The sequence below is a fragment of the Pseudopipra pipra genome, chromosome 12, assembly GCF_036250125.1.
Source record: "Pseudopipra pipra isolate bDixPip1 chromosome 12, bDixPip1.hap1, whole genome shotgun sequence".
In the NCBI taxonomy this organism is placed as follows: Eukaryota; Metazoa; Chordata; class Aves; order Passeriformes; family Pipridae; genus Pseudopipra; species Pseudopipra pipra.
In genome coordinates this window covers 3,975,941-4,003,745 of record NC_087560.1, presented here as the reverse complement: position 1 = coordinate 4,003,745, position 27,805 = coordinate 3,975,941, and the positions used below count along the sequence as shown (strand labels likewise).

General features: G+C 52.2%; 1 protein-coding gene across 3 annotated transcripts in view; it reads left to right on the top strand.

Annotated features, from left to right (window-relative positions):
• The window catches only part of LINGO1 (leucine rich repeat and Ig domain containing 1), a 154,775-nt gene that overhangs the window by 12,023 nt on the left and 114,947 nt on the right, over positions 1-27,805 (top strand). For 2 of the 3 annotated variants that reach the window (XM_064668470.1, XM_064668469.1), the window contains exon 2: positions 2,423-2,594. The gene's annotated coding sequence lies outside the window, so the exon portion shown is untranslated. Of the gene's footprint in view, positions 1-2,422; positions 2,595-15,094; positions 15,327-27,805 lie in introns of those variants that run through there. The other variant, XM_064668471.1, reaches the window with a different exon arrangement.

The following is a 27,805-nucleotide window of genomic DNA, read 5'->3' as shown; positions in this document are numbered from 1 at the left end:
AGGCAGTGTATCTGCTGAGCACAAAGGCAGGATTTCGGTGCGCGGCAGGATTAGCCGGGAGCGGGGATGGGGGGGTGGAGGGAGAGGGGGATGTCTGTCTCTGCGCCGGGGCCGTGTGCCAGCTCCGGCTGCTGTGCCCACTCCTGGGAGCAAGCCTGGGGTGTCTCCCTGGGGGGGGGGGATCTGGGAGAGTGACCATCCCCGTGGCTGGAGGGAGGAAGACTGGGCTGTGGCACTGGTGGCTGCAGGAGGGACTGAGGATGGTGGCAGGGGTGCTGCAGCCCCCTCCACACCCCCGACAGTGGTGGCAGCAGCCTCAGTAAGCTGCCAAGGAAGGCTTTGCTGGAGATGTCAGAGGCCAGGCTTGACCATAGCCACTGGGCACGTTTCAGGCACAGTAAATCCCAGTTCCCAAAGAGGGAATGGACTAAATGACCCGCCAGCAGCTCCTGGCCACCCGGGAGTTCCAAAAGTATGGTCTGAGCCGTACTGGCATGAGCAATTCCAGGCTGGAAGAGTGACTGGCTTTGTGAATCTTGCACTGTTTCAGCCCAGAACTGATGGCTTGGGCTTTTAGCTTGCTTCCTTGGCAGGACTAGGGCTGGGTTCTGTCTGGGCTCCATCTGGAGTGCCCCCCATTCCCCAGGGTCGGTTCCATAAGCTGTGCTGGTGCTCCGTGAACACCATGGCAGCTTCCCACACCAGGCAGCACGGCTGTTTGTGTGAGAACAAAAGAATAAACAATGAAAACTGTGATTAATTACCGCAGCTAATTAGCAGTGTGCTTGGCCTGGGCTAGAACTTGGTAAGGTGCCAAAATCAGAGGAGAAGCCACGGGAGAAACTGTGATCAGAACCTCTTTGGAGAGGGAGCAGGGAAGGGGAGAGGATGCTTTCCCAGCACTTCTTTGCAACATGCCACATAGAGAGCTTGGGCTGGGGACATCACTGCCTGTATACCTCGGAGGGGATGCTACTGCCATCCCCAGCATCATCCTTCCATTTCCTGGTGCTGCCTTTGCTGAGAGATCACTTCCCTCAGCCACAATCAGCATCAGGAGCTGGGTGTTAGACCCTGCTGCGCTCCACTGCTGCAGCTGTTAATTACCAAACCCTCGTTAGGGTCTGAGGAGTTGTCTTCCCTACAGAAAAGGATCATCCTTGCTCGCCTTCCCCTACACTGTACAGCAGCCTTATTCTTTGCTCTCCATTTTCAAATTAGCTCAAGGACCATGATCAGCAAACAAATTTGCAGCAAGCTCATGGCGCGCTTGGAGATTTGGAAGAATCCTTGGCAAATATTTGCCAGGCTCCGCCGCAAACCCAGTGAATACTTTTCATGACTGAGAGACGCCGAGCGTAGCTGGCAACTTTGGATAGGATGGCAGACCTCAGGTTGGGGATGGCTGCTAAAAAAATACTTGAGCTAACAGATATTCTTTAACTTGCTTCCATCCGTCCTTTTCTCTGCCCTCTCGCTGTGCAGCATGGGGATAGCTGAAGATACACTTGACTACAGCCATAGCAGGATCACATCAGCCCCATTAAAAGGTGGCTGCACCTAAATGCCATTTGCTCAGCGAGGTCTGAAGTGGTGCCCTTTGGAGTAATTGGGAGATATGGCCCCTTTTCCGAGGACAAGAGAGTCTATTTTTCAAGGCGCCATCACTTTATTATTAATTTGTTAAACACTGCTCAAAACTGTTTGAGAAGCAAAAAAAGGATGTGAGCTCTGCCTTGGGTACCTCACTGATAAATAAATGTATTAAGTCAAACCTGTGCTGCAGAGGAGAGTGCTGCACTCGAAGGTGAAGGTGGCAGCTCCTCCATCAGGACAGGACCTCGCTTCTCCATCAGTGTTGAAGTCAGGAGGACTGATTGCAGATCAGCAGGTCGAGAACCTGCTTTCTCTTAGCATTTCTGAGGTGCCAGTGGAACCCTTTGACTTGTGAGCAGTGGAGAGAGCTCCCCTGGCCTTGTGAGACCCCTGGCTGGGCTCATGCAGGTGGGGGGTCCTTCCCTTGTGCATCCATGGCTGTGTGCTTCAGTGTGGGCAGGGGGCTGCTTGCACAGGCAAGCTTGTGCCTTCTCCCCCTCCCCACCAGTGATGCTGGAAGCACAGTAACACCCTCTGGGAGCTGCTCCCAAAAATCACCCTGTGCCTGGCAGCAGCCCCTCAGAGGGTGCTGGATCTCTTCAAGCATCTGCACCTTGCATCCAGATCTAAGCAGATCCCACTGGACTCTTCTTCTTTCCTCGATGACAGGGAGGAGGGGAAATAAGAGCAAGATAGAAAAATATCAATATATAAAGTTCTGTGCTTTCTTAGCTTTCAAGTCAAACTTGCTGTGGGGTTGGGTTTGCTCGGTGTGTGCTCAAAGCCATGAGTTCCAAGCCTGATATCTGTGCCTTCTCATCCACAGCCCCCTGTGCCTGGGAGCCATGAGCTGCCCTCAGCACCCGCAGACCCGCCGGAGCAGCCTCTTGGACACAGCCCCCTGGCACTTTTAGGCTTCCCTGCTCCCCTGGAAGGTGCTCATTGCTGACGAGGAGAACCAGCTGCGCCCACACCCAGCCTCCAGCATCCCTCCCAAGGTAAGAGTGTCTGTGAAAAGCACGGGGTTGGCAAATGCAAGCGAAATCAGGTTGTTTCTTGTGTCTGTTGCGCCTCCTACCTGCTCCTCTTCCCCTCATCTGCCCTTCTCTTGCAATTAAAAGGTGATTTTGAAGGTGAGGTAGCTCCTGGTGAAACCTGTTGCTTGCAGATTGTATCCCGTCTGAATTTGCTCGTAGTTTTAGAAACTCCTGTGCTGCTGCAAGGAGCTGGGCTTGGGTGGGACTGGTGCCTTGTGACTGCCTCTGCTTCCCTGATGTACTTCTGAGGATAATTGTCTATAATTTGCCTTTTAACGATGCTCTGGAGGCTTCCCAAGCACACACTGCCTTTCCTCCCTCTGTAAAAGGCCTTTGGGGTATTTTGGAGGCTTCCTGTGGTGGGGAAGCAAGGGGAGGCTGGAGAACGGTGTTTGGCAGGGGGTTGAGTCCCTGTCTCAGTGAAACACCCTCATCTGCTCCTTGCACTTGGCAATAGGAATTTTTTAAGGTTAAAGAAGTAAAGCTCAGCTTGTGGGGAGTGAGCAGGGGCTGAGGCTGATGCCAGGGCCAACTGCCATCCTCATGCATGCAAAATCAGTATTCATGGCTGAAGAGTGGAAATCGGGTTTAGAAACCAAGAACCTGATTTCTGGGATGACTTTGGGTTTTGAGATTTTAGGGGCCCCTTGCTTGTCAGTGCAAACAGAGGTGTCAGCTGTGTGCAGTAGCATATGAGCATCTCAGCTTCTCTGTGTGCCATCTGCAGTGCAGGGGAGCTGGGGCCTGGAGGGAGGTGAGGGTGTCACCAGCCTATTGCATGGTGGGCATGGGCATGAGACTCCTGTCTTGAGAGGTCTATAAGAAGGTCACAGTGGACCCAGCAAGTTAAAAATGTAAGTCAGAGCTGTGATCTGGCTTGTCCTAATTTCCTTTGGGAGCTCCTTACCTGCAGGGTCTGGAGCTGGGATCAGCTGGGATGCTCCAGCTGGGAAGCAGAGGCCAGTTCAGACTGGGAAGGCTGACATCCTTGCTGTAAATATCCAGCCAGCTCTAATCCTCCCGGTAGCTCCATCATTACTGTTTTCCTAAGAGTTATTTGACTCTTTGTGTTGCACTTCTCAGACAAATGGCTTTTAAATAAAACCTCTGCTAACTCCTTAGGCTTCCTGTCCAGGTCACTTCCTGCATGAGTGATTTATAGGGCTGCTTTTAACATTTTATTAACTTTAAATCGTCGGGGCCAGTCAATTGGAGTCTATCCCATTAGCTGTGGTGAGTGGTTGCCCAGGGCATCAGGCTCTCCTGCTGCCTCCCTTGCTTCTGGAGGGGCCTTGATGCTGTGAGACCAACCATGGTGAGAGACAGGAAAGAACAGAAGGAGAATTTAGATAAGGAGGAATAGATCTGGGATGGATAAGTGAATGCATAAGGGTTAAGGAGATAATGGAGCTTGTGATCCTATCTGGGAAGGTGGCTTATCTCCTGCTGTTAGTACGTGATTACTTGGCTGCATCTCCCGCAGCACCTGAGGCAATGGGAGAGGAGCATCAGGGCTTGGTAAGGAGGTGGCTGCTCCAGACCCATCCCAGCAAGGCATCACTGCTGGAGCATCCCTGAGTGCCCACCTGGGTAGGATGTGCCTGTGTTAAATAAACCCTGTCTGTGGCTGTGCCAGAGGCAGAGTCTTCCTCCTTGCCTAGTGCATGTGCAATTCCCTTTAGCTCCCGGCATCCCATTTGATCCAGCAGGCTGCCTTGTGTCCAGTTCCCTGCCATCTCAAACTCTCCCCTGCAGCTCCTTCCTCCTTGGAGCAGAGTAGAGCCAAGTCCTGCAGCCCTGGCACTATGGTGAGCGGGGCTGAGTGAGCAGAAACGACTCTGGCTGGGAAATCCAAATGAAATGGAGATCGTAAGTGATGTGAGGCTGCAGCAGCAGCTTTGATTACCTCTGGTTTAGTTGCTCCTCTCCCCACCGTGCCCTGTCTTCTTTTCCACCCATGCTCAGAGATGTTATTCAGTGGAGTTTTCCAGCTATTGGTAACAGGAGAAAAAAAACCCCTGAACTCTTGCACAGCCAGAGCTAATGAGCTCTCTCTGGAAATAAAAGCATCCTAAGGACAGCCTTGTGATACAGAACATCTCGTTCTCTGTGGCTGCTCCGGCCACCACCTCTGAGCGATGGCCCAGCACAGGGCTGGTTGGGAGCTGAATGAAGCTGTCACCACCCGTCCTTCCCCCCAGCCATCACTCATGTGAGGCATGGATAAAACTTGGGCCATGCTTTGCTCCTCTGGCAGAGCCCTACTGTGAGGACAGGGATTTGTGAACATTTGTCCAACACCCTGATGCAGGGCCTATCTCCTTGTACATGCTTGCAGGACAGTGCAAGGAGGGGTCACATGTCCCCATGGGGCAGGACCAGCTTTAAGTGGCTTAGAAAGGGATTTGGATAATGCCTTGGCTTCAGTCACTGGCTTGGATGGAGGGGTGTATGGAGGTGGACTCCCTGCAGCCCCATGTGTCTGCAGGGAAAGCAGACCTGCAGTCCCCGAGGGCTGTTGAGGCTGTCAGGCGTATGACCAGGAGGGAATCTGTCTTGCAGCAAAGCCAGCATCTGAAAGCCATTGCTTCTGATGTGCCCATGATTTGCTGAAACCTGTGTCTCCTTTGTCATTTTTCTGTCTGTCTCTGTCTCAAATCCCAGCGCAAAGACAGGGAACTTGCTCGCAGAGACGAGTAGGTTTTTTTTTCCCTCCACCTTTAAATATTTATTCTGAGCTCTCAAGATACATGGGCTGTGATCCTGGGAGCCTGCCTGTGTGCTGGCAGCATCTCCTGCATGGCAGAGCGGGGCTGGCAGCCTTCCCTCTGGGGAACACGGGCAGAGGCCATTCCCGCTCCTGCTGCCCTGTGCAAGAGCTGCTGGGTCCAAGAGGAGTGACATGAGGCATTCCCCTCTTTCTACACGTCAGCTCACATGGGAACAAAGCCCAAGACCCACTAAAATGTTGTCCAAAGAATGTGTGGGTGTTGTGAGCTGCGTTTTTGGGGCTGAGACAGAGTCAAAAACAGCCTGGTCCATCTGGCGAGCTCCATCACTGGGGTGGCACATCCCAAATGGCACCCACCCCACTGTCCCCTGCTTGACTTTCCCTGTCCCCAGCAGCATGCAGAGCTGCCACTGGAGGTTTTCCCTTTCCTCCCTGCAGCTTGTCCAGGGCTCTCAAGGTCATGCGGGTAACTGGAGCGATGCTGCCAGCCTTAGCTTTGCAGCCCGAGCTGCTGTGCTGTGCTGTGCTCAGCTGTGGCTTTGGGCCTCCCTCCCTCCCTCCCTTTCTCTAGTCTTGCTCCGCTTTTCCAAGCCTTTCAGCTGCCGCCACTTGGGTACACGGATTGCATGCAGGAAGAGGAGCCCTGTGCTGCTGGGATGCATGTGCCTGGCATGCCGATGAGGAGCGAGGCTGGTGCTGGGGTGTGGTGGCTCTGCCTGGGATGTGCTGGGCACTGACAGGCTGTGCCAGAGCACGCACTGCAGGCACTGTCCCATGGGCTCCTGCGGAAGGGGAGGTGGAGTCTCATATGGCTGCAACCTTCCAAGCATTTTCCCTGAAAGCTGGTTCTCCCGCAAAGCTGGCTCACTTCTGCCTCTGCTACGGGACAGACCGAGGAGTACGGTAGCATTAAACTCCAAGCAAAAAAGCCAGGAGATCCTTTCTCAAAGCAGCTCTGCAAGGGATGGGAGGATGTCTGCCTTTCCAGGTGAGCACACTCTGCCTCCAGCCGCCGCAGCCCGAGTGCCCTGCTCAGCAGCTGGCACTCATCAACACAGAGGCTTGTCCCCAATTGCCCCCAGCAGTGCCAGCCACGGGGGCTCCAGGAACTGTAAGGTTGTGGGCACTGACGCAGAAAATCCTTTGCAGAAGCCTAGGATTGGATGGCAGGTGTGGCTCTACCGGGAGATACTTGAAACCAGCACGTAGCCAAAGGCAAGAGGAGGCAGAGGAGACAATAGCTGATGTAGTGGGATTTTTTTTTTTTTCTGAGGAGAAATAAATTAGAGCCAACTTACTAGTACAGTACTGGCCCTGAAAAAATGAACTCCAGTAAACTGCAAAGTGGTGAGATTGGGACCACAGTGGTGGTCTCCTGGTCTGGTTTTCCCACACCTGCCTGCCCTCTGCCTGTACCCACCATAGGCTGGCAGCAGCACCAGCCCTCTCAACTCTCACTGAATTTCTGAATGTAACAGCCTCATTAGCAGGAGAGGTTTCCCCAAGATAAGTTACTGCTGCTGTTAGAAGGGCAATTATCTTTCTTTTCTGCTATCACACCTGTAGGCATTGAAGTTGCTGCTCTTACACTGTGTCATGGCTGAGCTCTTGTGCACAGGATGGTACCGCCAGGAGAAAGAAGTTAAATTATAGCAAGGATGTTTTTTGGAAAGAAAAAGAGATTTTTTTTCATTATGGGTTTGTTCCCTCTTGGTTGTCTCACTGGGTCAGAGCAGCTACACCCATGCAGAGTGATGCCAGCCCCTGCCTCCCCTTCCTGGCACCTACCTGCACTTGGCTTGGTTGGGATGGTGGCTATGAGTGTCTTTTATGGAAGACAGAGGAGCTCTTCTATGTGTCACACTCCTACTCTGCCTGTGCCTCTGCCTCCTCCTGGTGTCACCCCTTGCCCAGGGCTTCAACACCCCAGGGCTCCCCAGAATAATCCAGTGGGATTGTTCACTGTGCAACATGTCTGCAGTAACAGACAGTGCCAGAAGTGTCTCCTAGGAGTGAAAATCTGCAGCCTGAGACTTGTAGAAAATATTTCTTCGAAATTCAAGCTTATTCGGTCATCGGTCATTTGACCTAACAAAACCCTTTGGCACTCCCTGAGGCATGGGGAAAGCTCCCAGAACACACGTGGGGGATATTTGCAGCTGGATGTTGTAATAACTTAGTAGTGAGTGGTTGGGATAAGTCATATTTCATAAAATCAGCCAGGAAAAAAGATCGGTGATTAATTCTTTTTAATAAACAATGGTGAGCAGTGTGTCTTGGTTTGAGCCAGACTGACTTTTACAGTGATTCATGGATTTTTCCACAGGAAAAATCACCTTTGTGGGGACTGCTGGTGTGCGAGGTGCCTGCTTGGCTTCATGAGTAATTCCCCCCCACTCTGAAGGCACCGGGGTGTGGAAAAACGATGAACTTCTCTGCGGGAGCTGAGAGGGAGGAAGGGTGTGCTTGGCTCTGCCGCTGCAGCCAATGACTGTGTCCTTTCGAAGAGCATCGCAGGACGTGGGAGAGTGGGAATTTCACTGCCAGAAATGCTGAAGGACGTGAATCTCAGGGAAAAAAATGTGCGGGGCTGAGAAGTCTGTGCGTGCTGTACTAGGCTGCCTGAGAGAGGTCAGCTGGGACCAGCCAGTGCTCCTTTTTTTTTTGCAACGTGCTGCAGCACTCCTCCGACAAAGCAAACGCCCAAGGAGGAGCGTGTCCCAGCACCGTTCATTCCCGGTTAATTTGGTTTTTCCTTTATTTCCAGCCCCTCGTGCTGGAAGCTGGCCAGCCTCCGTGGTCCGTCGTGCGGCTGGCGTTCACGGGTTTGGGGCGGGAGCGTGCACAGGGGGCGGCAGCGTGCGGCTGGAGGTGTAGTGAGCGTCTGCGTGATGCTGCTTTTTCAAAAACAGCCGAGGTGGGATGGGGAAATGCCGGGCGCGGCACTAGTCATAGGTGTGAGCAGTGCCTGTGCCTGGGAGGCAGCACTGGGGGCGGCGGTGGCCCTTGCTGCGGCGTTAGGGTTGTTTTTTAGTTTGGAGATGAAAGCAAGAAAAAGCTGTAGTTCTGCTGAGACTAAACTTGAAGCTTAATTTGGTTTCTTGATTGGGTTTTTTTTTTTTTGACTGTTCTTGGTGAAAAATACAAGTATTTGGCCAAAACTTTGAGTTTCACAGCACAAGGAAAGGTGGCACAGTGGCGGGAGAGGCTTGTGTACTAATGTAGCTGGGAAGGAGCAAGAAACAGCCTGGAGGTTGGTCCAGCATCAGGAAGCAACAGGCAGGCTGACACACCCCTTGTTGCAGTAACACCCCATGGCGGTGTGGCCCTGCCCACCAAATATCCACCCTGATCCCCTGTCCCCAGAGCACCACAGGGACTGCATTCCCAGGCCAGCGTGCCACTTCCTCCTCGCCCTCCCTCAGCCCTCCCTCCGCCGTGGTGCCAATCCCGCATTCATTACGATGCCCATGTACTTCTCTAAGCCCAATATAACTTTGAATTACTGCTCATCTATTCCTCTTGACATCCTCATGCCCATAACTAGGAAGCCTGCATTACCCGTTTGCACATCTGTCAAGCTGCGTGTTCCTCGGCCATTTCCAGAGATACATAAAATTGCCCGTGGTTATGACATTATTGACAACCTGCCCCATCTCCTTCCCCCTCCCCGAGCCCAAATGGCTGCCTCGCTTTATGAGGATTGATATTTGGGCAGTAAATATTTTAGAGCCTCATCTGATGAGTGTGTCTGTGTGGGTGAATACATTTGTGGCTGAGGACAGATGTTGCAGCTATCTTCATTGGAAATGCAGGGCCTTGTCTTTCTCCTCTCTGCCTTTGCAGCATCTCTGTCATCTCTCTCCAGCCCCTCAGTGCTGCCTGTTCCCAGTGAGAAGAAGGGAAATTGTAGGGAAAAGCCAAGCAGATGTTGCCAGGAAGGACTAGAGCTGGCAGAGCTTTGTGAAGGGTGCTTGGCACCTATGGCCCATTGCTGCAGCATCCTGCTGCTGGGTTCCCCATGTCCCCCAGTAGCAGGATTGAATTTCTATGGCAAGGTGTTTTCCTTCCCTGAACCCAGGGAAACCACCAATTCCTGCTGTGCTGGACAAGTAGCTTTTGAAAAAAAAAGATGACAAGCATCAACTTATCTGTGGTTTCCAAAGGATGTATTTTGACTCCTGTTCTGAAAAGCTGCTTCATCTCCCAAAGTTTCAAAATGCACTTCAGTAAATGCCTCTAAAGAGGAAACAACTTGGGAACAGCACAGCCTGGGTGATCTGAACCATTGTTTTATCTTGCTGAGAAAAGCAAAGGAGCCCATTTTCAGTTCCTCAAAATGATTTGCTCTCTTTCCCTTCAATCAGCAAAACAAAGAGTGTTGCCTGATTCCTAGGGAAGAGAAAAAGAAGACTCAGCTCCTGCAGGGTGAGCTGGGGCTGGGCTAGGCTGAGATTTTGGGTGTCACAGCTCTCTTTGGGCTGGATCTAAGCTGTGGGTACCAGGATTCTGGGAGCTTTTAACATATGTCTGCACTCTGACTGTCTGGGAGTTTTGCTTGTGTTACCAAGCAGAGTTGTCCTTGCACCGAGATCCAAACCTGAGATGGGACTCTGGTCTCTTCCCCGCAGGGAGGAGAACTGCATGGGTCTCTGGCATGAGTCCTCTCCCCACACAGATTGGTTGGAGCACATGCAAGACAAGTCAGCTGTGCTCTGTGATTTCTTCTTGCCATTTTTCTGCTTGTTTTTCTCTTTGAGCCTGGAGCAAGTGCCTCGAAATGTGTGAAAAACCAGCTGCCTGGGGGGCAGTGTTGCAACCGCTCCATCGAAATCCCTTGGGGTCTTTGTCTCGAGAGCAGGAGCTTCCTGGCTCTGAAGTGGGTGCTGCATGCCAGGCTGGGCCCTGCCAGCCAGGGTGAGGTGATGTACCCCTGCTGACACGTCACCCAGCGCCAGCTGTTCCTGGGGTGTGGGTGTCCCTTTCCCCACCCTCTTGGCTTGCCAAGATGTGTTTAGGGGAAGGAAGTAGGATGGAATATTTCTTGTTGCTGCTACATGAGGTTTGAAGCAGTTGTGTAGTGCCCAAGGGGGTACGTGGATTTCCAGGGGTGCCCTGTGGGTCTTCTTGGTGGCCACTGTGCTGATGAGTGCAGGTGGCTGCTCGTACCATGGAGTCCACTGTACCTCTTATATCCAATTTGCTCATTCAAGAAGAGATCTGTGTCGTCAAGGAGCTGTACAGGATGGCTTTACAAAGGTGCTGGGAGAGTAGGAGGTGTCCAGCTCCAGTTACAAGGGCTTGGTGTCTCCATCTCCACCAAGCCTGGCTGCAGGAGCCACGTGCCAAGGGGAGGGGTTCAGTGGCCTCGTTGACTCGCCGATGAAGGATGCTGCCCTGGCCCTGGCCAGTCTGCTCTTTCACAGCACTATAGTATCTATTTATTTATGATTTCTGTGGGTGGTGTTTTGGATGATCTATTGAGCCAGAGTGAGATATTTTGAGGCACAGTGAGATATTTTAAAAACATCTCATCACTCTGGAAATATCCATGGTGCGATAGCTGCATATTAGTCATTCGGAAAGGGAGTGATTTCAATGAAATAAAAAACATTTCATCTTGTCAGAGCATTTTCACTCACTGTCTGCTAGGCAGCTCTTGTCAGTCTTCAGTCTCTGTGGCTGGTTTTACTCTTCTGAGGCAGTGCCTTTTTATTTTCTAACAAGAAGTAAAATAAAACCTATAATGGATATTGGTAGCTCTGAACTCATCAATTGTCAGTAAGAAAGAGCCTCTAAAAAGATGGAATAGACCCTCTTTGCACTGGATTATTTCCAGTGAGATTATTTCTCTCAGGAACTGTCTGCATTTGGAAGAGGAAACTCCTCCTCCAGGTATTGGACCTTGAACAAAAGCCCCTGCCCTCCAAGGTGATTTATCCCCCTGAGAAGTGAGAGTAACTCCAAAACTCTTGTACACCAGCTGGAGATTGGAATTAGGCTCATGGAGAGCAGAAGGAGAGATGGTTTTCTCCTAGGAAGAAAAAAAAAAAAAACCTGTTAGAAAACACAAATGATGAGGCCTCGTCCTGCAAGGGAAAACAGCACAAAGCCGTTCAGCAAATGAAAAGCCAAATGAGCTGTGAAAACCCACCACCACGGTAGGAGAGATTTTCACTCAGAGGAAATCTGCCATACATCACCTAATATTCAGCTTTGCACTGCCATTTGGGAAAACGTTCATCATGTTCCACTGGTCTCTGCTCCACTTTATGTGTATCTATAGCTGGGGTTTCTGCAGCACAGCCCACGCGCCCTGGGGAGGAGGCATTCGGCCGAGATGCTCCCTGTACTTTGATCGTCCTCCATAATCAGGCAAAGAGTAATTGCACTGTGGTTACGCTGTGAGTACTGCACGCTGGTGCTTCGAGGGATGCAACTGCCATTTCCTCATGCAAACAGTAGATAACTGGCTCAAAACAATCCCTCTGTGGGTAAATCTTTGGTTGGTGTTGATGTCCCGAGTTTTCTCAGGGTATGGGGTGCTATGATCCTAGATTGTGATCACAGAACTACAGAATAGCCTGGGTTGGAAGGGACCTCAGAACTCATCCAGTCCAACCCCCTGCCTTGGGCAGGGACACCTTCCACTAGATCAGGATGCTCAGAGCTCCATCCAACCTGGCTTGAACACTTCCAGGGATGGGGCATCCGTAGCTTCTCTGGGCAACCTGTGCCGGTGCCTCACTTTCCTCAAGCACAGCTAAGGGCACCTCCCTGGTGGGAATGGGCTTGCACATAGCTGTTTTGGGGGGATGTTTCTCTGCTGCTGTGGCTCCCCCTTGGCCATCTCCTTTGAGTTTGTGAGTCTTAGCTGGGTTTTCTTTGCACCTACTGCCAGTGCTGAGCTCTGGCTGCATCCCTCTGCATGCCCACCCCTCTTCCAGTCACTGCAGCCAGAGAAACTTCAGTCAGGGCTTTCAAATTAACTGAAGAGCAGGAGAGGGCAGTGGGGAAGCAGCCCTGGGTCGCCCTGGAAGGGTGCCAATAGTATCTCCAAGTTTAGTTAGCCCTGGTGCCTTGGAGCCTTCTCCCCAGCTCCCCCAGGACAAAAGGGGCATCCTTCCCCACAAATGCAGGAATTGCCAGGATCAGGGTGGTGACTGCCCTGGAACAAGTGCCCATAATCCCACCTTGCTAAAATCTGGGCTTGGCAGTGACGACTTGTAAACTTTACAATTGTTGCCTTTTATTTCTGGCCAAATCAAATGAAAATGACCAACCAGAGCCGTTTCTTTCCATTAACCTTTTCCCTTTCATGTCCACGCTTGACCCAAAATAATATTCTTTCGGTTTGCACTTGGTGCTCCCTTGCTGGACACTAATTCAGTTAGTTCAGTTAATTAATGAACACAAGCTGACCTCTTGCATTTCTTAGCCAGGGGTAGGACTTTTCACCCACGTGGTGAATCCTCTGCTCTCTTGTCCTTGTGGTGTGGCATCCTCTGTGTCCCTTTGCTAGTGGCGAGCATGTCCTCGTCCCGTGCCCCTGAGTCAGCACTATGCTGCTGGCATGCTATTTCAGCTTGGGGAAAAAAAAAAAAAAAAGAAGAAAGTTTCAGTATTTAAAGTATTTAAGCAGATGGGAAGCCACAAACTACAGTCGGTGGAAGGAGCGTGTTTCATGACTAACAAAATATGCCAGGTAGGCCGTTCCACTTGAGATATTTTCAGGAATGTAATCACTTTCACACATCTTCATAAATTTGCCAAAGTGTTAGTTTTCCCCCATATGGATCGGGGAGGATGCAGCATGTCATGACTGTTGCATGCATCTTGAATGCTGTGTCTTCATGGTGGATTTTTTTTTTTCCCTCTTTATTCCCCCCATCCAGGATGTAATTGCAATAAAAGTTTGATTCACTCCTCCCCATAATTACTGTGGGCAGAGGGTCATCCTTGAACATTTTGGTGAGGGAGCTCCTTGGACAAGGCAGGGCAAAGGACGCAGAAGTTAAATCCCTAATGATTCCTCCTAAAAATGACTGGGTTTGGGCTGGAGTGGTGCCAGGGATGCTGTCCCCAGTGGGATACCAGCAGGTGATAAAGGGATGCTCTAAGAGAGCCCCAAAGACTGTATCCTTCCCATTGAGCTCCTCTGAATAGATGCTCCAGCATCGCACTGGGGTAAACAAATGCAAAATATTTTGAAGTCATTCAGTCTCGGCCTTGAATTCTTTCTTTTCTTTCTGGTATCATGGCAAAATTAAATAAAAGCACCAGTTTTCTGCATGTTATTGATCTTTCACTCAAAATCTGGGCCCTTTTCCAGGAAAAATGAGTCCTTTTGTGAACAAAGAGACAGGCACCTTCCCAAAAAAAGGCAGCTTTCAAATCTAATGTTCTGTGTGTTTGAAATTTCATGTTTCTGATAGGAAAATATCAATTTCACTCAAATTTGCAGAGAAGTGATGTGGCGGGGGGGGGGGGGGGGGAAAGATAGCCCTGAATGGATTGATGAGCACTTGAAGGCTAGATTGCCAGAGGGATTTAAAAGCAAAAGGAAAAGCAACCTTGTCACTAATTCTGAGCAGCTTGTGTTTGAATCCAGAGCCAGGCTGTTGGGCTGGAGCTGGCCCTGCTGTCCTTGTCCCCTGGGGACCTGGAGCCTTCATCGTACACCATGCATGTGGCAGGAGGGCTTAGCCCATCTCTCCTGACTAGATCTCAATCTCAGTGGTTTATACACTCTTTTTTTTTTTTTAACGTTGCTGCTGGAGCCAGATTTTGAACTGGTGTGTGTTGGTCTGTTACCTTGGTTGGGTGCCCCACTGAGAACTGCCTGCCAGTGTCTTAGACAAGCTGGGCTTTGCCAGCAGTGTTTTACAGGTTAATTTGTCAAATCTCTGCAGCTTGATTATTTGTTGGTGAAGCCCTTGGGAATTGCTTGGGAGGAGATGTGTTACTATGCTCCCTTGGACTGTGCTACCACATGGATGCTCAGCTGTTGGGCAGGCTGCCGAGCTGGTTACCCTAAATATGTGTTCATAGCTCAGCCCATCGCTGTGACACCCCCATTATAATGAAGGGGGCTGTGTTCACCTTCAATCCTGCTGCTGCATCCTTTGATAGCAAGTGAATTGGTTTTATTCATATTTCATCCCTGGGACAGCAGTGATGCTCCATCCTTGCTGTAATGCGGAGGTAACGGAGGCAGCGCTGGCTCAAGGGCATTGTTCTCAGGGCTGTCCATCACAGAAACATGGAATGGTTTATGTTGGAAGGACCTTAAAGACCATCTCTTTTCACTCACCCTACCATGGGCAGGGACACCTTCCACTAGACTTGGTTGCTCAGGGCCCCATCCAACCTGGCACCCTGCTCCTTCTCAGCTGCTACATGAAAAGTTTGCTTGGTGCTTGAGCAGAGAATTCCCCCGCCCCCCGCCCCGGTGGGATTGCTCCCGGGGCTTTGCTCCCCGGCTGCGTGTGTAAGCTCGCTTATCTTTGGAAAGGCACGGCGGCACTGACAAGTGGTGCAGGAGATGGGGGCAGTAGGTGGATCGTTTTTAGCAGCGCGCACGCACGGAGCAGACAGCTTGGGCATGTTCCAAAACACTTCCCACGCCCCCAGGCTGAATTTTAAGAAGCTGGGGCATCTGCACGTTCAAAACGCTCCAGGGTGGGGGTGGGGGGGGAAGAAGGAAAAAAATCCCCAAGGCAGGCAGAGCAGCCAGCGCGTGGAAGGGGCAGGCAGCACCCAAAGGCTGATGTCTTGCTGCAGAAGGGAGTTTGTTGCAAAGGCTGAGCAGCTCCAAGCCGCTCTCTGGAGGGGCAGAGCACAGGTGAGCGTGGAGCCTCGTGGTGCTGACTTGCCTTGCGGCTGCTTGCAGGCTGATCTCGCTCTTGGTTGAGTGGGGGGAATGGGAAGAGGAGCTTGAGTTACCCAGGAATGGTGCCCGGGTGAGTGCCTGTTCCTCCTGTCCATCTGGGGTGGTGCAGCCTCTGAGGAGCTCCCAACCTTTGGGGTCCCCAGAGCCATGCAGTAAGATGGGGGTTAGTGGGGGGATAGAGCTGTCTTCCTTATGGTGATGGGAATGTGCTCATCCTACCTTTAGTGTTTCCAGGGGCTGCCTGGGATCCTGCCCATTGATAGCAGGAGGTGCCCCACTGATTTCTTTCTCTGGGGCAGCCCTGGAACGCAGGACCAGCCTCATCCCCTTCTGCAGCTCCTGGGGAAGCTGAAAAAAGCAGGCAGTGAACAGGAATTGACGCTGGGAACATGCAAGCCCTGAGCTTGCACTGGATGGCTGAAGGCTATTTCAGCCCTACCCTGGGCTCCCTGGGGCAGGGTGAGATATCCAGCCCAAGAGGGGAACCTGTGGAGGACAGCCTGTGTGTACAGTCCAGCAAAATCTTAGATCCTCTGGAGTGATGATCCGGCGTTCATTTCTGAGTCCTGGTACAGCTTTGGATAAGTAGCTTCGGGCTGTGAAGGTTGGGAGGTTTCGGTGCTGGGTGCCCAGTTTACATGCTGAAAGTAGCCCCGGCTCTTTCTCTTGCTGCTTCCTTGAGATCCAAGGTCTCTGCTCCTGGTGATATGGGCCCTTGGAGGTCTTGCACTGGAGCATCAGGAAGGAATGAGCGTAAATCTGGAGAGCCTGAGCTGCCTTCTGCATTCCTCAGATTACTGAGTCGGTCTGTGCTCTGCGATACAGGGACGGGGAACGTGCCCATCTGCATTGAGAGTTGCTGGTGAGGAGGATGCTGGCATGACATCCTGGCAGCCTGAAGCCATCCTCGCAGGGTGTCTGGGCTCTGATGGCTCCCTCCCATCTCACTGGGCCAGGCACTGGGGGATGCTCCTCCCGGCGTGTCACGTGCCAGAGGGGCACCGTCCCAGCACTCCGCTGTGCTGCCTCCTGTGCTGCTCAGCACACGGTCACCCTGGCACTGGGCATCTTGCACTGCACCCTTCTGCTCTAACAAAGCTGGTGGCTTATTTAAATGTGACTTTTGCCTGGTGGCAGCAGCTGGCAGTGAGGAGACTGGGAAACTCGTGAGGAGGAAAAAGTAGAGAAGTCCAGGCGTGGAGAGCTAAATGTCTCCAAGCTCAGAGCTCTTTTCCTTTCATTTTGGGAAGAGAAGACTTCTTGGGAAGCCTCTGCTTCCTAGGCTTCCTTCCAGAAGATGCTGAAGCAGACTCTAAGCTATGCACTTTGTAAGTCTCTTGGTACCAGCAGAAGTAGTGCACGCCACTGTGTCTTCATCCACCTGGTAGCAGGGAGTGTCCTCTTGGCAATGGATAAGTTTCTGGGGTCCTTCTGTCCCTTGTCCCTTGGGTGGGCAGGGCTACCTTTGCACCTCTAGCACCCAAGGGAGGAGAACAAGGCTTTCCTAGCTGTGGTGCTAAACACAAGATGCTCTGCTGTGTGCCCCGGGGCGAGGAGGAGGAGGGGGAGGAGGAAGGCAGACAGTGATGGGGATGGACCCAGGGGGTTTCTGCTAATTAGCGGTGTAACTAGCCATGGCACAGCCTGGCTCCTGGCAGATAATTACCTTGCTGGGTGCAGAAAGACTCGCTGTCCACAGGGACTTTAAAACCTCCCCATTCTTGAACTTATTTGGGAAAGGCAACTCAAAAAGAATAACATGGATATATATTTTAACAGAGCTATTTCTGCCAGGCAGGCAGGCCAATTTGTTACTGAGGTGACACATTTGGTTTTAACTAAAAGAATCAAGTTTTTTTTTGGCATTTTTCCTTTTTCAGTCCTTAGGGCAGGGGGTGGCTAAGCCACAGGAAAACTGGGGGGCTGCATGGCATCAGGCTGGTGGTTCTGGCTTCCTCGCAGATGAGCATTTCTAAGTGTTTCGGAGAGCAGGGGGAGAAAAATAAATCTGGGAGAGATCCCAGTCTGCTCATTGCAGCTCGGTGAGATTTCCACGGAGCCAGGGTATCCTGCCATCCCTGTGCTACCGTGGCTGTACAGACGCTGCCTAAGGGCTGCCGGGAGTCCTGGCCACAAGGCTGGCTGCTCTGCCGCGCTGGGGACGGCCCCCAGCAGCTTCCTCGCAGGTCCCCGCCAGGAGTGCCGGGGCTTTGCCGGGCAGTCCTGTCCCTTGTGTGCTTCTTGTGTCTGACGGGTGGGATCGCTGCCGGCCAAGAAGCATCTGTGCTCTCCTTACACCTCACACTGGGGCCAGGGACCTCATTAGCTGCCTCCATCTCCTCTCTCCTCTGTTTATCTCCAGTTTTTCAAATGTTTGCTGGGTTTCCTTTTTTTTTTTTTTTTTTAAATTTCTTTTCTTTTTCTGGCTTGAAGGGAGAAATGACTGTATGAGTCATGAAGTGCCCTGACAGCTCCCTGTGCACCCTGCCAGGCTCTACTGAAATCGTGGCTGAGGGGGGAGGGCTGCAGTGACTGCCGCCCGCACAGGTCCCATCAGGGGGCACAGGGTGGGGAGTGGGGAGCAGGCATCCCAGCCTTTTGCCCCTCGTCACCCAGTGTCTGGTTCTCCTTGGGAGAACGGGGGCGACATCGTGACACAGGTTGGCAGGAGGGCAGCAGGGTGGGAACAGCTTGGGATCAAAGCCCGGTGTAACCCTGCCTCTCTCCATTGGCTGTAGTGAATTTGGGGCTGTGCTGAGAGCTGGGGGAAAGGCTCTTGGCCACGTGCACGTGCCTTGTATGGAAACAGACTGACGGAGATGACAGGATTGTCAGGCTAGTGGGCTTGTCCCCATTCCAGTGCACCCAGGATGTCTGCTTCCACGTAGAGTAAGGTCCCTGGGTGGTGCTCCCCTGCTGAAGGAGCGCTGCCACTTGGTACCACAGACCAGCAGGGTGCAGGAGATGGTGATTCCTCCTCCACCTCCTCGGTCAGGGCTGCAGGTGCCAAACTGCCTCTCTCCAGCTGCCAGCCCTGCCTTGGCAATCTCAGTCCCCCTTCCTCCACACCCCATCTCCCTTTGGAAAACCAGCAGTAACTCTTAGTCAGTGCTGTCTCATGGATCATTGCCTTGGAAATCCCAGGGAGAAGGGTGCTTGCTCACAGTCCCGTGTGGCCACTGTGATCCTGTGCAGCCCATCGCCACCCTGGCACTGCTCACTGAGAGGGCAGGGCCATCCCAGCCTCTTCTTCCTTGCCGCTCTAGGATGCTCCCAGCATCTTGCTCGTGCTTTTAATAGCTCGAGCCTGTGCTTTCTAGCAGGCTCACCAGCTGACCTGGATACAGCCACGCTGCGTCTGGGCTGAGCTCCCCTGCTCCCTCCTCGTCCTGGGCTTGTTGGTGCCAAGGAGGGGGCCTGTTGCACCCCAGGTTCTTCCTGCAAAGACAGCAGCATCTGTCATCCTGCCCACTCCTGCATCGAGCATTTCCAGTTCAGGCTGGGTAACAGGGATTGCTGCCAGCATGTGCCTCTGGATCTCTGCTCTGTGGGGGTCCCTTCTCTTTAGCAGGCACTTTTTGTCCCAGATGCTGTTCTACAGAGAGGAAACAGGGACAAATTAGCATCCCTGGCATTTCTGGCTTTCCTCCCCTCCTTGCCTGCCTTCCTCCCCTCCCTTCTCTTTTTAAAGAGATTCAGGTCATGCCTGGAATTAGGGCTCCCTGAACTGCAGTGAAAACAGCGTTTAAACTCCTTACCATTGATTTAGATGGAGTGGTTGGGGTTTGGTTTGTCCCCCACCCCTGCCCTCAGCTTTAGATGGGCGTTCACAGCACAGCACATTACTCTTTCTTTCATGGCCTTTGCCACTGTGGGCTACTCTTCCCTGCATAGGTGGGTGTGGGGGCTCTGGGGGGCTGCTCCCCACTTTGCACCCCTCTAGCAACGAGATGCTTTTGACACAGAGACCTTGCAGGAAGGCATTTTATTTAGCCATCTTCGTTTATCGCGGCGCTCCGGCTGGGATTAGACACAGATAAGACAATCAATAAATCCTCCCCTTGGCTGAGATGTGCCGTGAATTTTTCAGGGAAGGGTAGTGAAAGGAGGGCACCCATTCAAAGGCAGCAGGATTGGCTGGAGGTGAGGGAGAGGACAGCCAGTGCTGTGAGATGGTGGTACAGAACGGACCCTGCCACGATCCCACTGCCGGTTTGTAAGGAGGCGTCTGTACGTGGTGGAGGAGAGAAGAAACCCTGTGCTGCTGCTGCGGCTGGTGTGACTCTGCTGCTGGAGAAAGTAGGTCAGGCTGTGCTGCAGAGCCTGGCACGAGCCCCCAGCACAGCAGGGCACCCACCTCTCCCCAAGCACCCCCTCAGCTGCTCTGCTCACAGCCAGGCACAGCCAACCCCATGCCAAAGGAACCCACGGGGCTGAGTTGGTATCAGCTCCTTTCCCTTGTGCCTGGGCTCTTTGCCTCTGTCCAGTGGTGGCTCTGGGTGAGGGTGGCAGTGTGGGATCTGTGCAAGGGGAGAGGCAGAGCTGGAGGGAGGACAGAGCGGGAGGGGATGCTGTGCTGCATCTCCCCTGTCTGCCTCCTGCCTGCGTCCCTCAGCCGGCCTCCTGGCTCAGGTGCAGATTTGGAGGCAGGAGGGATGCCCTAAGATGCAACTCCAGCATCAGGAGGGAGCAGCCTCTTCTCCATCTCCCCAGAATTTTGGGGTCTCCCATTAGCTGGGGGTGGACAAAGCTCAGGGACAGCATGACCCTCCTCCTTCTGAGAGTGTGTTCTGCATCATCAGGGAGATTTGGGGAGGAAGAAAAATGGTTAAAGGCAGAGTTTAACACCTAAATCTGCAGGGTTTTTGTGTGCCTCACAGGGCTCTCAAAGCCTCCCTCAGAGAGGAAGGGGGGAGAGGACAGAATGAATGATGGGGATCCTGTGGGTAGGGCTCAGGTGGGGCTGGAGGATGTCCCAGCTTGGCTCAGGAGGATGGCTCAGGTTATCACCGCTTCCAGGAAGGTTTCTTGGCTGCTGGGGACAGGGGAAAATTAAGATGTTCTTCCAAGACAGAGATGTTCCAATTGCAAATCTGGAGCATTGCCCTGGCGCAGCATTTTGCTGTAGCTGTAGGAACCTGTTGTGAGATGGAAGGAAACTTTGGAATGGTCCTTGCCACAGAACATGGCTGGGCTTCTGCTCCTGGCCACGCTGTGGGGAGGGATGCTGTGGGACTGGATCACAGATACAGGAGCATGACTTGCTGCAGCCAGGGCATGGGACTGCCAGGCTCAGAGAGGTGACAACCCCATGCTAACATGGCTCTGGTGGCATAAGGACCACGACCCAGACTGCAGAAGTGGGCAGGGACACTGTGTCCTCCAGCAAGGACCTGGTCTGATCCAAGAGGGCTGGTGGTGAAGACGCAGTGAGCCAAGCAGGAAAAAATTGAGTGTGTACATCACAGGCAGGTCTGGGCTTTATTGATTTTCAATGAAAGGCTGTGTCATGAATTTTTCTCTCCCACTGTATTTGCTGCAAAGTTGCATCTCATCTCGAAGCTAACCACTAACTAGAGAGCTCATTTTTCCCCCTCAGGAGATGCCCTGGGGGGAGGCAGGTTTGCACGTGGTCTTTTTAAGTGTGTGATGGATGCAGCAGCTTTACTAATCCAACACCAGAAGAGAAAGCCGGTATTAGCAGCAGAAAATGTTATGTCCAGCACTTCAAGTGACTTACCGTGAAGGGGTTGCATGTGTGATGCATCTTATTTGATGGGCTGCTCCAGGATCCATCTAGGAATGGTGTCTTGCTGTCCCCAGGAAGGACAGGGCATCAGCTGAATGTTGTCACTGTGTTTGCTGTTTTGCCTTTCCTTCCAACAAGGGGAAGACTCTAAAAGAGAGGGAACATAGTCCCTATGGCAAAACCCTTTTGGAAGCTGCTGAGACATCCTGTTGCATCCTGCTTTTAAACTGGTGTTCAGAATTTGGAGCATCTCTTTAATCTTGAAGTCATTGTTTTTAAACATTGAAGAACATTTGGGAGCGAGTATAGCTCAAAATGTTTTAGAAGACATTTCTCCCCATCTTCAGAAACTCTTACAGATCTTTTTTTTGCCTCATGATGAATGTGTTGAGAATCTGAGGGAAAGCACTGAAACCGGCTGAGGGGTTTAAAAACAGAAAACCAATGGAGAAAGTTGGAAAGGCTTAGGATGGGTTTCTCTGGAAAAGAGGTAATGGAGAGGAGATGTTTGGCTAGCAGGGAGGCGATGGAAAGATGTTTTGTCCAGTGTTGGGTATCACTGTGCAGTGAGATGTGCACCACAGCAGCTCACGTCCTCACAGGGAGAGGCTGGGAAGTCTTGCAGGGTTGGGAATTTGGTTGGGAATGCCCTGGAAGGGTTAACTCTGGTGCCTGGATGTAGCTGGATGCACAGAAGCTGAAGTGGAGCAGTATGCAAATCTATCCACTTTCATAAACTGCTTAATTAGGCGAATGTTAATGAGACGTTAATTACTGTTGTGCCGGCGAATCCCACGGAACGGAGATTATGTTTCTCTTCAAACATCCAGTCTTAATTATAACTTGTGCCTAATTCCACTGTCTTGCTTGGGACGGAGCTGGGTAGGGAGGATGAGGCGCCAGCTCCCATGGCTGCCCGCCCGCAGTGCGTCTCCCGTCCCTGCCCACGCTGCAGTGGTGGCTGTGGATGCGCAGGGATGGAGCCGTGGTGGTGGCTCCAGAACAGCAGTGGTGGCCTGGGGACGGTGGCTGAGAATGCCTCCCCTGCAGCCATCTCTTTGTGCCTGGGTCCAGCCTGGCAGCAAACCCTCCAGGTGCATGTTGTGAGCAGGTCAGGGTGGAAAATCTCATGTCGTGTGTAAAAGCTCCCATCCTTTTCCTTTGTGGGCTTAGGAGGTCCCCGTTGGTGCCCTGTGTGTGCTCCAGGGATGCCACATTGCTCAGCTTCAGAAGTGGTGGCCCCAGGCTGGGGCAGGGGAGCCTCTGGGGATGTGAGCATCCAGCATGTGCCCAGTCCCCTTCTTCCTCACTTTCTGTTTCTACCTGCCTTGGCCTTCCCAGTTGGATTGCAAATGCATTCTGTTACCTGTGCTTTGAAGTTCCTGTGGTTTTTATGGTGAATTGCCATAGGTCTTGCTCCCACAGTGCCTGGCACATGTGAATATTTTTAAATTATGGCTTCAGCTTGGAGGTCAGCAAGAGACCACTGCAGAGGTGAGCAGAGAAATGGCATCCCGTTTCCCATTTGAACAGCTATTATTATTATTTTTCTTTACATGGCTTTTATTAAAATTCAGGACAATATAACGCTTTCAAATGAGGTGATACTGAGCCATGGAATGTGCACCCTTGGGTTTTTGGCTGGCTTTCCTCTGTGCATAGCTGGTGGCTGCTCTGGGCTAACCAGGAGGGTCCCTGGATCGTTGCTCATTGCTGCCAGCCAGGTAGCAGAGAGGACAGCATTGTAAGGCTGACACATGAGGCTTGGTCTCCATCGGGGCTTTTTTGGTAACAGTAGGGAAGATTTCTTCCAGTGGTCAGTCTCTTTTTCCCCAGGGAGGTGTTTGCCTTGCCGCTGCTGGTGGTGGGAGAGCCCACGGGCTCCACTCCTCCTGGCACGAGCTCAATGTCCTTCGTGTCCCCAGCAGACAGGATTTTAATCACACACTATATCTGCATGCCTCAGAGCTTGTTGCCAGAATCCTGCAGCTGAGAGCAGTGGAAATCATCATCTCGGGCCCTCTCTGATGGCCAGCAGTGTCTGGGGAAGCCGCTCCAGGGTCGGAGTCACTTTGGATTTCCACTGCGTGCCACTGAGAGAGCATGTTGTCCCCCGAGCGATGATTCTCCACATTGGGTGTTTTCAATTACAAAGGGTGTCAGCTTAGGTTTAGTTTCCTGTGTTTCTTTTCTTCCCTCTGTTCCGACTCTGCTGTTTGATTTCCAGACAGGTTTGATATTTCCTCTTCCAGCAAGCCGGCAAGCCCCGGGGACTTTTGTGGGCGGCTGGCTCCGGCGCCACTCCTTTGATTGCAGGCAATGTCCCTCTGCGAGGGATGGGCTGGGCCCTGGGCTGGAGGACCAGGAGCAGACAGGCTGGGGGCTGCACCCATGGCAGCACCCAAGGGGGTGGCACCGCTTGGGCTCCAGCCAGCTCTGCCTGCCTCCTGCAAAAATCGTCTGAACATGAATTTTTTAATCTCCTAAAAAGCTTTTCTACCAGAAGAAATGTGTCCAGCAACCAGGGATTTTTGCCTTTTTTTTCTTCTCCTCTGCATTCTGCATCTCTCAGTCTTGAAGTCTCTGTTAATTAATTAAGAATTAATTCGTTGCAATTCCTTTAATTTTTAAAAATGGCAGGATCCAGCAACATACCTCCTCACAGAGCTGCCTGCTGCTCCCTCCTCCCCTCTTGCAAAGCAAATCTCGAACAAACAGAGCCCTGCTGCACAGTCAACAGCTGCGTGGGAGGCAGAGCCAGCTCTTTGCATACGATTCCAATCAAATACAGCGTGTTGGGGAAACATAGGGGACACCAAAGCCAACATGAAGGGGACTGAGAGAGGCTATTGCCTGCTTCGAGCCCCTGCTGCTGAGATCCCCCTGTCTGTTGGTGGCTCCTGTGCTGCTTTTTGGAGCCCAAGAATGCCACGAGCATGTGCTGGCAGGACCAGGTGCTCCAGTGCAGCCCCACTGGATGCCAGCACCTAGGGTGGGTACCCAAGGGGAGCATCACGGGCAGAGAAGCAGAGCCCCACACCTTAAAGCCTTAAAATAAAATAAAAGGAGGTGAGAGGAGAAAGGAGGGTTTGGCTCAACAGTGTCCAAATTAGCCTTATTGTGCTAGGAGCTGGGCGTGGGGTAAATCCATGTGCACAGTACCATGTGTGTTTGCTGAGTGAGATGCTGGGCAATAAATGACTGTTTCTCATACATTATCATGGCCTGACAGAGGTGGTGCAAAGGTGATAAATGCAAAAGTTTGAGTTAACTTTTAGTTGTAGTTGTCTCTCCTTAGGGGGAAACGAATTCCCTTTACTGCCAGCCCTTGGGCTTGTGCAGTTGGGACCGTTCTTGCCCTTAATTTTTCTTTTCTATTAATGCCTGATAATTTGTTTCTTGTTTGCCTTCACTTGCCAGGTTGATGGCACCGTACCACTCACCTTGTCTGGATGTGGGGCTTTCTCACTAGTGCTGAGTGTGTGCAAGGGGATGCTGGTGGGGGACAGAGATGCTCCTGGAGACGTCAAGGCAGGGACACTGTGCAGAAGGGGATGCTCGGGGCTGTGGGAGCAAAGCCCTGTTCCACCAGGCAAGGGAGGGGAAAGCAGTTGTTCCCCAGCAATCAGCCAGAGTCAAGAAAGCAGGTCTTCAGCAGGAACCTGCAATATTAAATAGTCTTTTAATGAAAAATACATCTGCTGTTGAGCTGTCTTGTGGCCCAAGATGCGGGTGTGCTTTTTGGTTCCGCAATGGTTGCTGCAGGACCTTTTATTTTACAATATTTGAAACAAAACTGGAATCTATTTTTAATCCTTTCTCTTTCCCCCCTTCAGTCTTCTCTTGCCACTCAGCTGTTGTGCTAAAAGCTCAGTAAGGGTTTGGGAGAGTCCAAGGACCAGGCTGGGTGCCCAGCTTACGGCAGGAGGACAACCCATCCCTGCATGGCCCCTTTGCCCAGTGATCCTGGCTGAGGCCATTCCACTCAGGGCTTTGCAAAGACAGGCAGATCTGTGGCTGGCTGCCATTTAGTAGCTTTAGCTTTTCAAGGAGGGAGGATTTTTTTTTTTCCCTGCCAGATTTGGGGCAGACCAGGCAGGATCTCCTCAGCCTGGATTTCAGATTGTCTTATGGCAGTCCTGCCTGGAGGCAGAGGTAAAGGCTGGGTCACAACAGTTTGCTCTTTGCTAGTGCTTTTCACACTGGGATTTTTCAGCAATTCCCCAGAGAAACCAGCCATTGAAGAGCCCATCCTGCTGGTGAGGAGCAGAAGGGGCTGGTTACATGGGCTGAGGTCCTGTGCGGGGTATTTGCTGCCAAAGCCTGCTGCTTGATACATTTTAGCATCCTCAGAGATGGAGTTTGTGTGTTTGGGCAGTGCTGGCCCTGCCAGTGCCATGGGCAGCCCCCAGGAGCTGTCTTGCCTTTCCTGCCGCCGCAGAGGCCCCATTTATCCAGAGCAATGCGTGACCTTACAAAAATAACAATAAAGAAAAGGTATGTGAGAAACATCTGTGAAATAATAACAAGATCCCAGGAATGGAGCTGCTTTCATCTGGAAGCTCTTTGCTGACTGTGAGTTGTTTCTGTCCCTCGTTAGAGAGGGAGCCAGGCGGCGATGCCCGCTCAGATCTTTCTTTACTTTCAAGATCCCCCCATGGCATCCTGCAGGCCAGTGAGCCTGGCCCCTGCCAGCTCATCCCTCCTGCTGCTTGCTGCTGTTCTGGTTTTTAATCCCTATAATCAGCCCCGCATCCAAGCCTGGTGGCAGTGGGAGAGCTGGGCTCATCCTGGGCTGTTGCGCCTTCCCTGCCACCTTACATCCCAAGTGAGAGATGTGGAGGGGCTGGGAGCTGTGGAGTATGGAAACCCCATGTCTGACCTGGCTTTGTAAGACTGAGCTGCCAGCTTTGCAGCCAGTCACCTCCCAGCCAGGGTAGATGCTGCTTTATTCTTGTGCCAGGTCTGGTCCAGACCCCTGGGGAACACCCAAGCAGTGCAAGTGCAGGCAGGCACTGTGAGCCTTTCTAGCTGGCTGGAAAACATCCACCAAGACATCATTTCTTGGGAAAAATCTGGTTTGGCCAAGCTAAAACACTTGTGGGACTCTGTGTTGAAACCTGAGAAGGTTTTTTGATGCTGTCACATGTGTGCAGAGGAGTGTGGACTCTCAGGGCTGGACTAGGGGAGAGCTGCAGAGCCCCAGAGCAGGGTAAAAAACATGAAGGGAGTGCACTGGCAGGTTCTGGGAAGCAGGAAGGAGGATGAGGGGCTCTGGACACATGGAAAGCCCAGTGCTGGTCGTGCCTTGGGCAGAGCTGGTGTTTTCAGTTGAAGCCTGTGTTGCTCTGGCCTGCTCTGCCATCTGCCTGGCTGTTAACGTGTGGTTATTTGCACATGGCTTGTAAGGGCTTTCAGCGTTGTTCCCTAGTTGGACTTCTCCTATAATAAAATAATTTTGCTGCTCTGGAAAGAGGCTCTTCTGCAAGCGAGGATTAAGGTGTATTTCAGTGTTTGCCTGTTGGTTCATGGCATGAAGGGATGGGCGGTTGAAAGGTGCTGCTTCTGATTTTGAGGCTCAGTAGTTGAAATGCCTCGTGTTGAGCTCAGGAGAGGAGGGATTTCATGCAAACTGCTGGAGTTAAAAGTGGGGTTGTGCAGGAGGAACTGTGTCAGACCCAGGTTACATTGATGAGGTGGGGTGGGGGTCTTGCAGGCTCGTTGTCACCTTGGAAGTGAAGGGAGCAATGCGCCTGTGAGCATCTGAGAGGATGTTTGTACACTGGTGTGACATCCATAACGTGATTTCAGGTGTGAATACACACATTTACACTGCTGTACACGAGAGCAGGATGTGGCCCAGGGCCGTTGGTGGGAATGCAGGAGGCCAGAAGCAGAGTGTTTAAAGGCTAATGAAGAAACCCTAGAAAATTATTAGCTTTGCAAGCAGCATTCTGTGTGCTGGAAACAGGGGTATTATGAAGTTCACAGTAGGCCCTCGGAGATCTTTGGAGCAAGAGTGATCCGTGTGCCATGCAGTGATATTATTGGAAAGGGTGGCTTCACTGCCTATCATCTGTCTTTGTTGAGTTAGCTCCATGGACCATTGCCAAACACAGTGCATCTTTCCCTTGGCCGCTGACAACCCACCTACTTGGAGTGGGTGATGATTTTTTTGTTCCTCAGCTCAGCTGGAAAAAATGAGTGTCCTTGTGGGAGGGTGGGAAGAGAGAGCATTGCAGGGTGACATCCCCCAAGGAAAGAAGCAGATTGCTGGGCTTGGGTGTTCGGCTGGAGCAATGTTCAGTGTCCCACTGCCATCTCAAGGTGGTCCTGTTGGGCTCCTGCAGACTGTTGGGTTGGGGCATCACTGCCTATCAGGCTTGGTGAACTCCTCCCCCCCAAGCTACTGAGGGAGCTGCAAGCAGTGGCAGAGACTCCTACCTTCACTCGTGGCAGGTGTGGGGATGCTCTTGCTTGGCCTGAACCCATCCCAGGGCAGCCAGGCTCTCCTTGCTGTGTTGCCACTCCTCTGAGGCTCACCCCAAGCCAGCGTTCCCGGTGTAGGTGTGGCACAGGATGAGACGTAGTTCCCTTCTTGTCTTCTGATGCTGTCAGGGCGAGGAGTGCTTGCCATGCTCCTGATTGGGATGGGAAGCTTCCTTTGCACTTGGCACTGTGTCTGTGCATCCCTGCAGAGCTGTGCTGCTTGGGGGGTGGCTCCCCAGGGCTCTGACAGCAGCCGTGCTGGCAATGCCTGCTGCTGCCAGCCTTCCCGCTGCTGCTCCAGCCACGGATTC